Source organism: Heterocephalus glaber, unplaced genomic scaffold (genome assembly GCF_053883595.1).
Source record: "Heterocephalus glaber isolate CG9 unplaced genomic scaffold, H.glaber_assembly_v1.0 deba00001569, whole genome shotgun sequence".
Lineage (NCBI taxonomy): Eukaryota > Metazoa > Chordata > Mammalia > Rodentia > Bathyergidae > Heterocephalus > Heterocephalus glaber.
This window is the reverse complement of record NW_028258354.1, coordinates 1,039,616-1,054,748: the sequence shown is the minus strand read 5'-3', so window position 1 is coordinate 1,054,748 and position 15,133 is coordinate 1,039,616. Positions and strand designations below refer to the sequence as shown.

The following is a 15,133-nucleotide window of genomic DNA, read 5'->3' as shown; positions in this document are numbered from 1 at the left end:
CCATCAATTTTGAAAGATAGCTTTGCAGGGTACATCAATCTGGGTTGGAGGCTGTTTTCCTTTAGGGCTTGAAATACATCACTCCAAGCTGTTCTTGCATTGAGGGTTTGTATTGAGAAGTCTGCTGTGATTCTGATGGGTTTTCCTTTGTATGTGATTTGTTTTTTTTCTCTCACTGCTTGTAGAACTTTGTTCTTCTGTTGAGTTTCTGGACTCCTAATTATTATATGGCTATGTGTAGATTATCTTTGATAAAGGCTATTTGGAGTCCTATATGCCTTACTTATCTGTATGTCAAGTTCTTTTCCCCTGCTTGGGAAGTTTTCTGCCATCACTTCTGTGAACAGTTTTTTTATGTCATCTGCATCTCTCCTCTTTCTTCACTGACTCCAATCAGTCTTATGTTATTCTTCTTTGCATCATCTATCAGCTGCTGGATTGATTTCTCCTGTTCCCTTACAATTTTAAAGCAATTTTTCTTTTCCTCATCACTAATTGCAGTCTTATCTTCTATATCTGAAATTCTGTCCTTACATTGGTTCATTCTGCTGAGTAGACTTTCAAAGGAGTTTTTAAATCTCCTGGAAATCTGTTTGCATCTGTTTATGGATTCCATTTGTTTCCTATGTTGAGATTTCATCATGTTCCTCAGATCCCCCATTTTTAAAAATCTGTGTCCTCTCTAGATTTATTAATCATGTCTTGCACTATGGGCACAGTCTTTGCTGTTATCTGAGAAATTATTTCTGATTTCATTTTTTCCAGATCCTCTTTTATTGCCAGTTCAGGGAGTCCAGGTGGTTGAGTGTCAGATCAGGGAGTCCAGGTGGTTGAGTATCAGATTGTTCCATCTCGTTTCCCTTTGAGGTTGCTGTAGGTGATCTGGAAGTCTGTTTTTGAAGCTTGTTTATGTTTCTTCTCATTTCTACGGTGGGCGGGAGTGTGCTTCTGGCTCACCTTTTCTGCCCTAGGAGCCTGGAGTGGTGGTGGGGGAGCTTCCTCCTGGGTGCTGGGATTGGCTCACCTTGTCTGCCCTTGTAGCCTGGAATGGCGGCCCACACATGTATACTTTGAAATACATAATATATAAAATTACTTTTTCTTATGTTTGAATTGTATCAGATGAAAATGCATTAAATTATTCCATAATGATTTTGTGGATGAATTCAGAAAAGGATTGTAAGCACACTAAGCAAATATGAGATAGCATACACAATTGTATTTCTGAGGAGAGACAAAAGTAATGGACAAAGAAGAAATAAAACAGTGAAATGTTTATTGGCTTTCTAGTTAAAGTTATGAGTATGCATCAAATATAAATTGCATTTAGATTGATTTTTAATTGTTTCTTAGTTTTAATTTTAATTGACACTTCTTGGCATTTCATAATAATTATATTTCTCATGGGGAGTTGGTACATACACTAAAACATCTTTATTCTTTCATCCCCTTCCCCTTCCCTCTCTTTTCTCTTCCTCTTTTCTCCTTCCACTTGAGTTTCCTTCCCTTTTGTTCCCTATTTCCATTTCTTTATCTTTTTTTGCTTTTTATTTATATTTGAATGAGGCAAATATCTTACAACATCCTTCAATGCTTATTTCATCTGCTTGTTCTATAGACTGTATATAAAGGGATTCATCATAGAAGCAACAGATGTAAAGAGCACATCTACCACTTGGTCAAGGCAGTTCCTTCCTTTGCTGACGTTTTCACACACATGAAGGTGAAGCTTCTCATGAGGTGCAGACAACAATCTTATGTAAGTACCAGATGGAGAAGGCTTTTTTTTTTCTTTTTTTTATAATGATGACATCCATTTTATTCCTGTGTATAATCTCGGCTTCTGATTCTGTTAAAACTTAAATTTACTGTGTCAAAAGGCTGGAATCCAGTTTTAATTTCCTATTTATCTCAGTATTTTAACACTTTATATGAGAGACAAAATTTGGAATCCAAAAGTAGCTATCACCTCCAGGTGGCCACAACCCACCTCAAGTCTTGGTGTTATAGGTAGGATCTACTTCCAGCATTAAATAATGTTAAATATGTAAACTTCTGTTTGCTAATAAGAGGAAGTGAGAATTTTATCTTGAAGTTGTATGGTCAGTTTATTAAGTTCAATGGTGAAAGTTATCAGAAGAATATTCTCCTGAGAGTTGTTTTTTCTTAGAAAAAAAAGAAAGGAAAATTAAAAGCCTCTCAGCACAGCCATAGATGTTGTGGCTGTGGAGCTCTCCAGAGATGGTGCATCAGTCCTCTGAGTCACTCCCTGGGCCAGTAGGGTTGTAGTCTGGGTCGTTGTCAACATCCTCCAGCTCCAAGTCATCCAGTTCCTGGAACAAAGACTCATCTACTTCCACATTATTTCCAGCATCCTCCAAGAACTGGATATCAGATGTGTCAAGATTATGATCAGTTTCAAACAGCTCTTTGCCACTTAATTAATTTTTTCCTTCTTGTTCTTCTTATTTTATCCATTTCTTTTTAATTTCCAATAGTTCTGCATCAAACTTGGCTTTCCAACATAAGAAATTCTCAATTGTAACAGGGGTGACATGGAATAATTGCTTCTCTGCTTCTTCTACTTCTTTTTCTTTTAGTTTCTTTTCTTCCTTTCTTCTCATTTTTATCTGATCTACTATTTCATTTATTTTTTCTGGCACTGCTGTCACTACAGTAAAGATCATGACCACACCAAGATTTTCCTCAGCCTGTAATGCTAATAATTTTAAAATGTCTATGACATCATTATCTCCTAGGTTTTCCTGGGAAAATATTTCATAAAGAGGAGCTTCATCTGGGTATTTTTCACTGTATGTAAACTTGAGGGTAGTCTGGACAGTTTCATCATTTTCTCCAGTCTCAGATGTCACAGTGATGGTGAAGCTGGGTGGATTTTCAGACAATACTGAAAAGCACTGGCCGTAACTCCAGAGTTTCTGAGCAGGACCTTGTCAAGTGAAGAACTACTGAAGAATGTAGTATCAGGTAAGTCCACTTATATTTTGGAAGAATAGTTGTTAGGAGGGATGGCTCAATGTGTAATCAAGCTGTGAAGGAGTCAGGGTAGATAGACTCCAAAGCCTCCAGCTCGTTTTGCTGTTCCTCGCTATAGTGTGTCATCAGGGTCCTGACTGCTGCCCATGGAGCATGCAGACGCTCAGGAAGCACGCCACAGCCGAGTTCTGAGGCCTCCGGCCAGGCCCGGCCTGCTGAGCCACAGCCTCACGCTGCTCTTGGTCGATCACTTTCTTTGTTGATTTGAGGGAATTTTCTGAGGATGTAAGTGAAGGAGAGTTGGTACTGTAAATGTGTCATTGGAGGGAGCAAGCTAAAACCAAACTCATGAGCTCTAGAGCACAGGAAAAGTGCTCAATGTTGGAGTCACAGAAATCTAGCTGTAAGCCTGGCAATGAAAAAATTGCCAAGAAACTGAGGTAGGCTGGAAGAATTAAAAGGTCAGTAGAAAGAAACAAGGAAACCATAACTAAAAAGTATACTTTTAAGAAGACTGCCAATTCTGGAAACCAGTCAAATTCACCCAAAACGATCCATATCAGCAATCCCTTAGTTAAGTTTAGGCTCCTTTCCTTCCCAATCCATCACACCCAAAATTAGTCAGGAATAATGATTGTTCGTAAATTGGCTTAATTTTGAAAGTAAAGAGCAGGAACTTGATCCTAAGATAAAGGAACAGGTTGAGAGAATTCAAAGACAGCTTGAATTATTCATCTTTAATAAAACTGCATCATACTTGTAATATGAGCCAGTACCCTTCTGGAGGGTGAGCCTCCTTTTCTCAGGGTATCTATTCCCTCAAGAAAAGCATAAATGTTCCTGTTCCAGGAAATAATGTGCACCATCCCCCGACCTGTATTTTTTTTGTGTGTGTGAGTGTGCACTTTGTAATTTCTGCCTAATGAAACTCTTCCCGGGCTTTTTTTTTTTGTATTAAATTCTTTTATTGGTACATTGTAGGTATATGACACAATTACATTTCTCACTGGGAATCGTACCTTTACATAATGCATCTTGGTTCTTATTTTTTCCCCATTCCTAGCCCTCCCTTCATGCCCTCCACCCTTCCCTATTTACAAAGACTTTATTTCCATTTTTTCCATTTCTCATCATTTTTCCTTTCCCTTCTTTCCTTTCCCCTGCCCCTCCCACAACCCCTACCCCTTTGAACCTTTTCTTCCTATTTTACATTATCGATTATTCATTCTAATCATTGGTACATTTTAGGTATACAATATAATGACATTCATCATTGGAAATTTGCACCTTTACATATTCTCTCTTGGTTCTTATTTTTAACCCTTGGCCAGCCCTCCCTTCAACCCCTCCATTCCTCCCTATTTACAAAGATTTTGTTCCTATTTTTCCATTTTCTCATATTAATCCCATTCCTGAGCTTCTTACTAACTAGTCCTGAAAATTCATTTCTGCAGCTGGAGTCAGTGAACTCGTAACCCAAACCTACAAGTAGGGTGATCTATGTTCTTTACCTCAGCTTCAGGAGCCTCTCAGACCCTGTTCCAGCAGAGAGGCTGAAAAACAGCCAGCCAAAAACTGATGTTGAGATGGTAACAGGTCTTGTTACTTATGATCATTGTTTAATATAGAGGCTTCTAAAATAGACACAAAGAGATCATAGGACACAAGAGCCAGAAGAAAAATCTCTGCTGAGCCAAGAAATATAAAGAAAAATAGCTGAACTGAACAAGTATTATAGAAATGGATTTGTCCCCTGTTATAATACTGATCAAAACCCAAGTGTTACAGATGGAACAATGAAATTTGTAAGAGGAAGAAATTCATGAAGAAGAATACATGGTGATCTATCAAGTGGGAATTAAGCAGGGTAAGGATGTTGACAGTTAGAATTCAAATAACACTATATATTTGAGAATTAAAAAGAAGACAATCACAACCTGGAATGCTGGATTATCTGTCAGAACTAAAAGGATGAAATCTGTCATACACATTCCATTTCTCAGTTTTATAGCTTATGGGAGATGTAATCAACACAGAAAACAATGAAACTTAAATCCAACGAGGAGCATAAATGTCTACATATGCTTTTTTTAAGTATTATGGTATTTTGACATAGAGCAAACTATTTTTGGATATATGTGTATATTTGCCATTTTCTACCATTCTGTCATACTTTTAAAATATATCTTCTATATTTAAGAGCAATTTGGTATATTTCCAATCTGTTTCCATCCATTATTATTGAAAAATGTTCTAATTAAATAGAAATTGTTCCAATGTCTCTTTATGCAACTTAAATATAGAGAGCATTATGCTTTTCTTATGTCATCTTTTTAAGAAAAAAATTCTTACGGATCGTGGAAATCAAATATCAACTCAAATTTTGAGGGAAAATTCTAAATGTCCTCCTGATAGTCATTACTTTTATCTATAAAATTTTTCTTGCCACTTCCTTTTTACCAGAGGAAAAAAATCAGTGGATAAGTCATTCTAATCTTGTGTTTTGAATATTTGAAAATAGAATGTATAAGAATGTCCTTTTTTCAATTCACCAAACACTCTATTTCCAGATATTATTATTGCAAACTTTGAAAATTCTACCTTCATTCTTGACTTTTAAAACAAGAAGAATCTTTACATTAAAATTCAAGTAACATGCTGGTTTTCAGTTCATTGCTTCTTAATGACTAGAAATATATTTTTAAAATCTAGTTAGGCATAAAGCAACATGGTCAGAGAGTATTTTAATGTTGTACACAAATACTTCATATATAGCAATATCTGACAAATATAACAATACATGTTATTTAGTACTATTTTGGACATCTGTACCAGTAACATGCATGAGGTCTTTCTTAATTATAATTTTACAAATATTAAGGAAAGTATGCTGTGTTTCACATATTTCAGGTAATTGATAGAAATGAACATTTAATATATTTTCACATTTCTATTTATTAAGTTAACTACTATATATTTGTGTGTATGTGAAACAGAGTAATACAAAAAGAAATGCAGCAGAAGAGAATAAAACAATGCTTTACAGTAAATAGAATAGAATGAATAGCAGCTGAAAGGTCACACAAAAGTAATTAGGCAATACTTACACTTTATCAAAACATTGCTGGTTAAAGTTAACAAATAATATGGTCAACTCACACAAATGAAAATTATGCAGTGGGTCAATATTACCTGGAGAAAAGGCTTTCTACTCTCTTCCTAAAAAGCTGCAAATTCCCTCACAAAACCCATGATATTTCACTTTCACACAGTGAAGTATTTTCTTCAAATTGTACTGAATCTGTAGTTCACATGGATACTATGGAAATTTAAACTATATGATCTCTCCCAATCCATGAGCAAAAGTTTCTTTCCATTTATGTGCAGCTTCAATTTTTTCATGAATATTCTATTAACTTCAATAAGTTGTTGAAATTATCTGCATTCATAGAAAGTATCTAAAAAAAAATCAATATTTGTCTTCTCATTTTGAATATTTTTTAAATTTGGGGTTTTTGGCGTTCTTTAGCATTGCCCAAATGTATTTGGTGCAAAACTCTCCTAAATAAATATTACCAGTTGACTGATAATACTATTTGGTTGTCATTTATATGAAAGATATTAGTTATATCATTGAGTAAAATTTTAATTTCTTATTCAATATATATTTTCTTTATGTGTTTGATATGATCACTTTCCATGTCTGTATTAAATTAAGTTTTTCTATTTTATTGATGATTGAGTCACATTAATGTATTTTGTGGCATATATAAAATAACATGACAAATTACATTTCAAAATTTCCTAGTAATCATGTATCTATGTTTCTCATCTTATTCTAGTATTTTAAAAATTGTATTAACTAGTCCAGAGGTCTGCTATTCCATCAGTGAGTGTGTGCAGCTATGTGGCCCAGACCAGTGCGGCTGCAGGCAGATCCCAGTCAAGTCCGCCTTGACCCCAGAGGCTCCAGCACACCTACACTGGCCAGGGGTCTGCCCAGAGAAGGAGCTGCACAGGCTCCCAGGCTTCAGCGAGAGGCCTGCCTTACCATTGGCCACAGCCAGGGACCCACCTGGAGAAGAGGTGTATGGGCATACAAGCAATACCCAGAGGCTTGCCTGATACCATTGACAAGTGCATGGAGAACTTAGCCAAAGTCTGTGCAGACAACAGGAACTTAGGTGCACAGCCCTCAAACAAAGGTGCTCCCAGACAACAGCTACATAGGGGCCCCAGTGAGAGGCACACCTAGATACCATCCCAAGTGTGCACAGGCCCCAGCCAGTAGCCAGCCCACACAACATGTAAGCTCAGGGATCCAGAAGGCCAACACTCTGAACTCAGGAATTGGTGTACTGGTGATCAGCAGAGTAAAGGCTGTTCAGTGGCTTGCTAAGAATTCAAGACCACTGGATGAGCAAAAAGTCATCTCAAAAATGACACGGAAGGCTGCATCTGTTGACATGAGAAGACACATAAATAAGTCTCAAAAGGAGACTTCCAGGTCATGTAAGGCAACAGTACAGGGATACAAGATGGAATAATTTCATACTCAAACACCTGGACTCCATGAACTGACAACAAAAGAGGATCTGGAAAAAATGAAATCAGAAATAATTTCTCACATAACTTCAGAGATTGTGCCCATAGTGCAAGACATGATTAATAAATCTAGAGGGGACATAGATTAAAAAAAATAGAGGAGCTGAGGAACATGATGGAATCCCAACATAGGAAACAAATGGAATCCATAAAACAGATGCAAACAGATTTACAGGAGATTAAAAACTACATTGAAAGTTTATGCTTCAGAATGAGCCAATGGGAGGATAGAATTTCAGATATAGAAGATAGGATAGCAATTATTGACCAGGGAAAGAAAAATTTCTTAAAAACAATAAGGGACAATAAGAAATCAATCCAGAAGCTGGTAGACTATGCAAAGAAGAATAACATCAGACTGATTGTAGTCAATGAAGAAATAGGAGAGAGTACAGATGACATAAAAAAAGTGTTCACAGAAGTGATGGCAGAAAACTTCCCAAGCAGGGGAAAGGAACTTGACATAGAGATAAGTGAGGCATTTAGGACTCCAACTAGCCATGATCAAAAAAAATCTACACATAGGCAATTGTTAAGGTTCCAGAAACCCAACAGTAAAAATTCTACAAGCAGTTAGAGAAAAGAAACAAATCACATACAAAGGAAAGTCCATCAGAATCACAGCAGACTTCAACGCAAACCCTCAAGGAAAGAAGAGCTTGGAGTGATGTATTTCAAGCCCTAAAGAAAAACAGCCTCCAATCTAGATTTATGTACCTTGCAAAACTATCTTTCAAAATTGATGGAGAAATAAGATATTTTCATGACAAAGAGCACATTAGGAACTTCATGAATACCAAACCAGCAGTCCATAAAATTTAACAATATCCTAGGAAAAGACAATGAGGATCACAACCCCAGGAAGCAGAGCAGAATGAATCCATCAGGCACAAGAAATTAAATGCAAAATGGGAGAATCCAACAAAAAGAAAAAGTCATGACAAGGATAAAGCAATACATATCAGTTATAACCATCGAAGTAAATGGTCTCAATTCACCAATCAAAAGAAATAGACTGGCAGAATGGTCAAGAAGCAAGATCCAACAATATGCTGCATACAAGAAGCACACTTAATTCAAAAAGAAACTCATAGACTGAAGGTAGAAGGGTGGGAAACGATGCTCTATGTGACAGGAACCTGAAAAAAAGCAGGAGTACCTATCCTCTTTGCAGATCAAGTGGATTTCAAACCAACGCTGATTAAGAGAGACAAAGAAGGACAGTTCATTCTTTTTTTTCCCCCATTAACTTTATTGGTACATTTTAGGTATAAAATACAGTTACATTCATCATTGGGATCTTGTACCATTACATGAGTCTCTTGGTTCTTATTTGTTTTCCCCTTCCCTTGCCCTCCCTTCAAACCCTCCTCCCTTCCCTATTTGCAAAGACCTTGTTTCCATTTTTTTCCTCTTCTCATACTTTTTCCTTTCCTTTTTTTCCCTTCCCCTACCCTTCCCAATTCCCCTGCTCTTTTAGACCTTTTCTTCCTGTTACACAATATGTTATACATTTTTAAAATTACAATATTAAGATCTAGGAGACATTACCATGGATTTTACAGAATTTAAAAGGATATAGAAAGCATATTACAAAAATCTTTTTTGAAATAAATTTGACAACTTCTAAGAAGTAACTTAGAAGACAAATTAATGAAACTAACTCTGGAGGAAATATAAAATTTGAACAGCACCTATTAAAGAAAGCATATTCCTAGCTTGAAAACCTACCTATATGGCAACAGCAGGCTCATAAACATTTTAACTGATAAATTATATCAAACATTTAAAGCAGAAAAAAGAAGGAACACTTCTCCTCTCATTTTAGGAAATCAACATTGTGCTAACCCTAAAACTGGATAAAGATAATAGAAGAAAAAGGTATGAACATAGATAGAAATTTGTTTAACAAAACACACTCTTAGAAGTCAGATCTGGCAGTATGTAGAAAGTGGTTTTATTATAGGGATGGCAGTGTTGGTTCAGCATTGGAAGATCCATCCCCAAAAGTCATCATTTTAACAGAGGAAAGGAGAAAGCCATATGATCCTGTCACTAGTTGGAGAAAGAGTATTGGGCTAAATTCTACAGCTGTTCATGGTAAAAACTATCAGGAGACTAGAAGAACAGAACCTTCTCAACAGATCAAAGACATGTACTCCATACTTCCAACAAAAACTCTTCCTATGAATGGAGATGATACAATGCTTTCTCCCTAAAGTGGGGAACAAGGGCATATATGCCTACTGTTCATCTGTCCATTAGACTTTGAAACATAGGTCTAAACCAAAATAGTCTGGGAATAAAATGACACAACTAGGATAGGATTGGCACAGCAGAAGCAAAATCTTTAAATGTAGATGAAATGATCATCTACAGAGAAAATACTAAGAAATCTCTAGGAGCCCCTAGAACTTGTACTTGAATTTAGCAGGATTAGAAAACACAAGGTATATATAAAAATTCAGGTCTGTGTATACTTGCTATAAATGAAGAACTGGATATTGAAATTTAAAAGTTATGTAGGAGTACAAAGGACCCAGAAAAGCCAAAAACAAAAACAAAAACAATAACAGTGTTGGAAGACATTTAGCACCCAATTTTAAGACTTCTTCTAAAGCTACAGTAATCAAGGCAGTGTTGGTGTAAGGAAAGACATATAGATCATTGGAATAAAACAGAGAATCTAGAAATAGAACCACACATATATGGTCCACTGAGTTTTGAAAGATTATTTAACATTAGCATTTTATAGAATATAAATTTGATTCAAGAGCTGAGGAAGAGATAGTGTCTTCAGCAAACAGTACTAGAACACCTGGTATCTGTATATAAAAAATTAATCTCAACCCTTTTTTTCCATACATAAAAATAACTTGAAAGGATCTATGAACCTAAATATGAAAGCCTAAAAGTATAAAACTTTAAGAAGAAATTATAAGGGAAAATATTTATGAATTCAGGGTAGGCAAGAACTACCTAAGATATAAAAAACATGATGTATAAAAGAAAAAATTGATAAATGAGATTAGATCAAAATTGAGAACTTTAAATGGCATCATTAAAATGAAAAGTAGTCCTTAAACAGACCATATTTACAATGCATATAACCTATGAGCAGAATATATAAAGAATTCTTAGAGCTCATTAATAGACAACCCAATTAAAATGTAGATGTAAGAAGATGATAAATAGCCAGTATAGCACAAGGAATGGTGTACAACTCTAGAATCAGAAAAATACTAATCAGTACAATAATAAGATTGAATTATACCCTCATTAGGGAGATGAAGTTAAAAGTTTTAAAAGTCTTGTCATGGCTTTTTCTTTTTGTTGTATTTGCATTTAATTTGTCACACCCAATGGATTCATTCTGCTGGGTTTCCTGGGGTTGTGATCCTCATTGTCTTTTCCTAGGGTATTGTCTAAAATTTTTTGGAGTGCCAGTTTGGTATTTATGAAGTTCCTGAGGTGCTCTTTATCATGAAAGTATCTTATTTCTCCATCAAATTTGAAAGATAGTTTTGCAAGATACATCAATCTGGGTTGGAGGCTGTTTTCCTTTAGGGCTTGAAATACATCATTCCAAGCTCTTCTTGCCTTGAGAGTTTGCATTGAGAAGCCTGCTGTGATTCTGATGTGCTTTCCTTCGTATGTGATTTATTTCTTTTCTCTCACTGCTTGTAGAATTTTGTTCTTCTGTTGGATTTCTGGAATCCTAACTATTATATGCCTATGTGTAGATTGTTTTTGATCAGGGCTAGCTGGAGTCCTATATGCCTCACTTATCTGTATGTCAAGTTCTTTCCCCCTGCTTGGGAAGTTTTCTGCCATCACTTCTGTGAACAGTTTTTTATGTCATCTGCACTCTCTCCTCTTTCCTCACTGCCTCCAATCAGTCTTATGTTATTTTTCTTTGCATCGTCTAGCAGCTGCTGGATAGATTTCTCATGTTCCCTCACAATTTTAAAGCCATTTTTCTTTTCCTCCTGACTAATTGCAATCTTATCTTGTATATGTGAAATTCTATCCTCACATTGGTTCATTCTGCTGTGCAGACTTTTGATAGAATTTTTAATCTTTTGTAAATCTGTTTGTATCTGTTTTATGGATTCCATTTGTTTCCTATGCTGGGATTCCATCATGTTCCTCAGATCCTCTATTTTTTTATCTGGGTCCTCTCTAGATTTATTAATCATGTCTTGCACCATGAGCAAAATCTTTGTTGTTATCCGAATAATTATTTCTGATTTCATTTTTCCCAGATCCTCTTTTATTGCCAGTGTAGAGAGTCCAGGTGGTTGAGTATCAGAGTGTTCCATCTCCTTTCCCTTTGGGGTTGCTGGAGGAGATCTGGAAGTTTGCTTTTGAGGCATGTTTATATATCTTCTAATTTCCTCGTCGGGGGGGGTGTGTTCTTCTGGCGGCCACACGGCTCACCTTCTCTGCCCTAGGAGCTTGGGATGGCAGCGGGGGAGCTTCCTTCCGGGTGCTGGGACTGGCTGAGTTTCCCTGTGCTAGGAGCCTGGGATGGAGGCAGGGAAGCTTCCTTCCGGGTGCTGGGACCAGTCACCTTCTTGGCTCTAGGAGCCTGGGATGGAGGTGGGGGAGCTTCCTTCCAGGTGCTGGGACCGGCTCAGCTTCACTGCCCTCGGAGCCTGGGTTGGAGGTGGGGAGCTTCCTTCAGGGTTCTTGGACAGGCTCACCTTCTTGGCCCTAGGAGCCTGGGATGGCAGCGGGGGAGCTTCTTTCCTGGTGCTGGGACTGACTGAGCTTCACTGCCCTAGGAGCCTGGGATGGAGGCAGGGAAACTTCCTTCTGGGTTCTGGGACCAGTCCCCTTCTTGGTCTTAGGAGCCTGGGATGGAGGCGGGGGAGCTTCCTTCTGGGTGCTGGGACTGGCTCATCTTCACTCAGTTCATTCTTGTAAAGGGAACAATCCAAGAGGAAGAGATGACAATCATTAATATATATGCACCAAACACTAGTGCACCCAACTATATGAAACAAATACTAATAGACATGAACCATGAAAGAAGCACTAATAGAATAGTAGTGGAGGACCTCAATACTACACTGTCACAAACAGATAGATCAGCTAGAAAAAATAAACAACAAAATGTTAGAACTCAATTAAACTCTTGAACAAATGAACTTAACACTTGTTTACAGGGTGTTCCTCCCCACAAAATCAGAATACACATTCTTTTCAACTGCACATGGGTCCTTCTCTAAAATAGACCATATACTTGCTCATAGCACATGTTTAAGTAACTGCAAAGGAATTGAAGTTATCCCCTATATATTGTCAGACCATAGTGTGATGAAACTGGAGATCAGTAGCAAAAGAAAGCACAAAAATTTCATAAACACATGGAAAAGGCACAACACACTTCTGAATAACAGAGGAAATTAAAGAAGAAATCAGACAGTTCCTACAATTAAATGACAATGCCAACACAACATATTGGAATCTATGAGACACAATGAAAGAAAGTCTTTCGAGGGAAATTCATAGCAGTGAATACTCACATTAGGAAAACAGAGAGAGTTCAATTACACAACCTGATGCTGAACCTCAAGCTTCTAGGAAAAGAAGAGCAGGAGAAACACAAAGCTCATACAAGGGGGGAAATTATAAAGATGAGGGCAAAAATCAATGCAATGGAGACTAAGAGAATGATACAAAAATGAACCCAAAAGTTGGTTCTTCAAAAGAATAAAGAAAATTGACAAACCCTTAGCCAACCTTATCAGAAAAAGGAATGAAGGAGCCAGGTATTTAGCTCAGTGTTTCAGCCACCTCGTAAGTGGAATTACCAGAGTTCTATCACCGGTCCAAAAAAAGGAAAAAAAGGCCCAAATCCATGCAATTAGAAATGAAAAGTGTGAAATTACAATGGATTCAGCAGAAATCCAGAGGATCATCAATACCTGCTTCAAGAACCTATATGCCAACATGATGGAAAATATAGAAGAAATGGACAGATTCCTAGATACACATGAATTACCAAAGTTGAATGAAGAAGACTTAAAAATTCTAAACTCTCTAATATCAATCAATGAAACTGAAAATGTAATTAAAAATTTACTAACTAAGAAAAGCCCAGGTCCTCATGGCTTCACTGGTGAATTCTACAAGATGTTTACAGAGGAACTACTGCCATTACTGTTTAAACTCTTCAATGAAATTGAAAGGGAAGCAATACTCCCAAATTCATTCCTGGAAGCAACCATCACCTTGATCCCCAAAGTAGAGAAAGACACAACCGAAAAAGAAAACTATAGGCTAATCTCACTAATGAACATAGATGCAAAAATCCTCAATAAGATACTGGCAAACAGAATAAAGAGGGTCATCAAGAAGATCATACAGCCTGGCCAAGTGGGATTCATCACAGGGATACAGGGATGGTTCAACATACGCAAATCAATCAATGTAATACACTACATCAATAGAGCCAAGGACAAAAACCATATGATTACCTCAATAGATGCAGAAAAAGCATTTGACAAAATTTAACATCCATTTATGAAAAAAACTCTACAGAAATTGGAAGAGATGGTCTCTACCTCAATTTGATAAAAGTCATCTATGAAAAACCAACAGCCAATATCATACTAAATGGTCAAAAACTGAAGACCCTCACACTAAAATTAGGAACAAAACAAGGATGTCCACTATCACTACTCCTATTCAATAAAGTTTTGTAAACATTAGCCACAGCAATTAAACAAGAGAAAGAAATAAAAGGAATAAGGATAGGAAATGAAGATGTCAAATTGTCATTATTTGCAGATGATGTGATATTCTATATAGAAGAACCTAAGAACTCCACCAAAAGTCCTCTAGACTTAATAACCAAATCCAGCAAAGTAGCCAGATACAAGGTCAACACACAAAAATCAATAGCTTTTCTGTACACAAAAAACAGACTGAGTGAGAAACAGGGCAATCCTTTCTTTTCACAATAACATCCACAAAACTGAAATACCTAGGAATCAATCTAAGAAAAGAAATCCAAGACCTCTACTCTGAAAACTATTTCACTCTGAAAAAAAGAGATTTAAGAGGATATCAGAAAATAGAAAGACATCCCTTGCTCCTTGATAAGAAGAATCTACATAGTGTAAAGGGACATACTTCCAAAACTCCTATATAGATTCAGTGCAATCCCAGTTGAAATCCTAGCAGCATACTTCACGATCCTTGAGAAAACAATCCAAAAATTCATTTCAAAGAAAAAGAGACCTAGAATAGCAAAAGCAACTCTAAGCAAGAGAGACATGACAGGGGGTATCACAACCCCCAACTTGAAACTATTCTGCAAACCTACTGTGATAAAAACAGCATGATACTGGCAAAGAAACAGACCTGAGGACCAGTGGAACAGATTAAAAGATGCAGAAACAACTTCAGACACACTCAGCCACCTCATCTTCGACAACAGAGCCAAACAGCCTCACTGGAGGAAAGATAGCCTATTTAATAAATGATCCTGGAAAAACTGGGTTTCAACCTGCCATAGATT

At 36.8% G+C, this 15,133-nt stretch overlaps 1 pseudogene; it reads right to left on the bottom strand.

Annotated features, from left to right (window-relative positions):
* Positions 1-2,249: 2,249 nt before the first annotated feature.
* Positions 2,250-3,123, bottom strand: LOC147823693 (RWD domain-containing protein 1-like; annotated as a pseudogene).
* Positions 3,124-15,133: the final 12,010 nt, after the last annotated feature.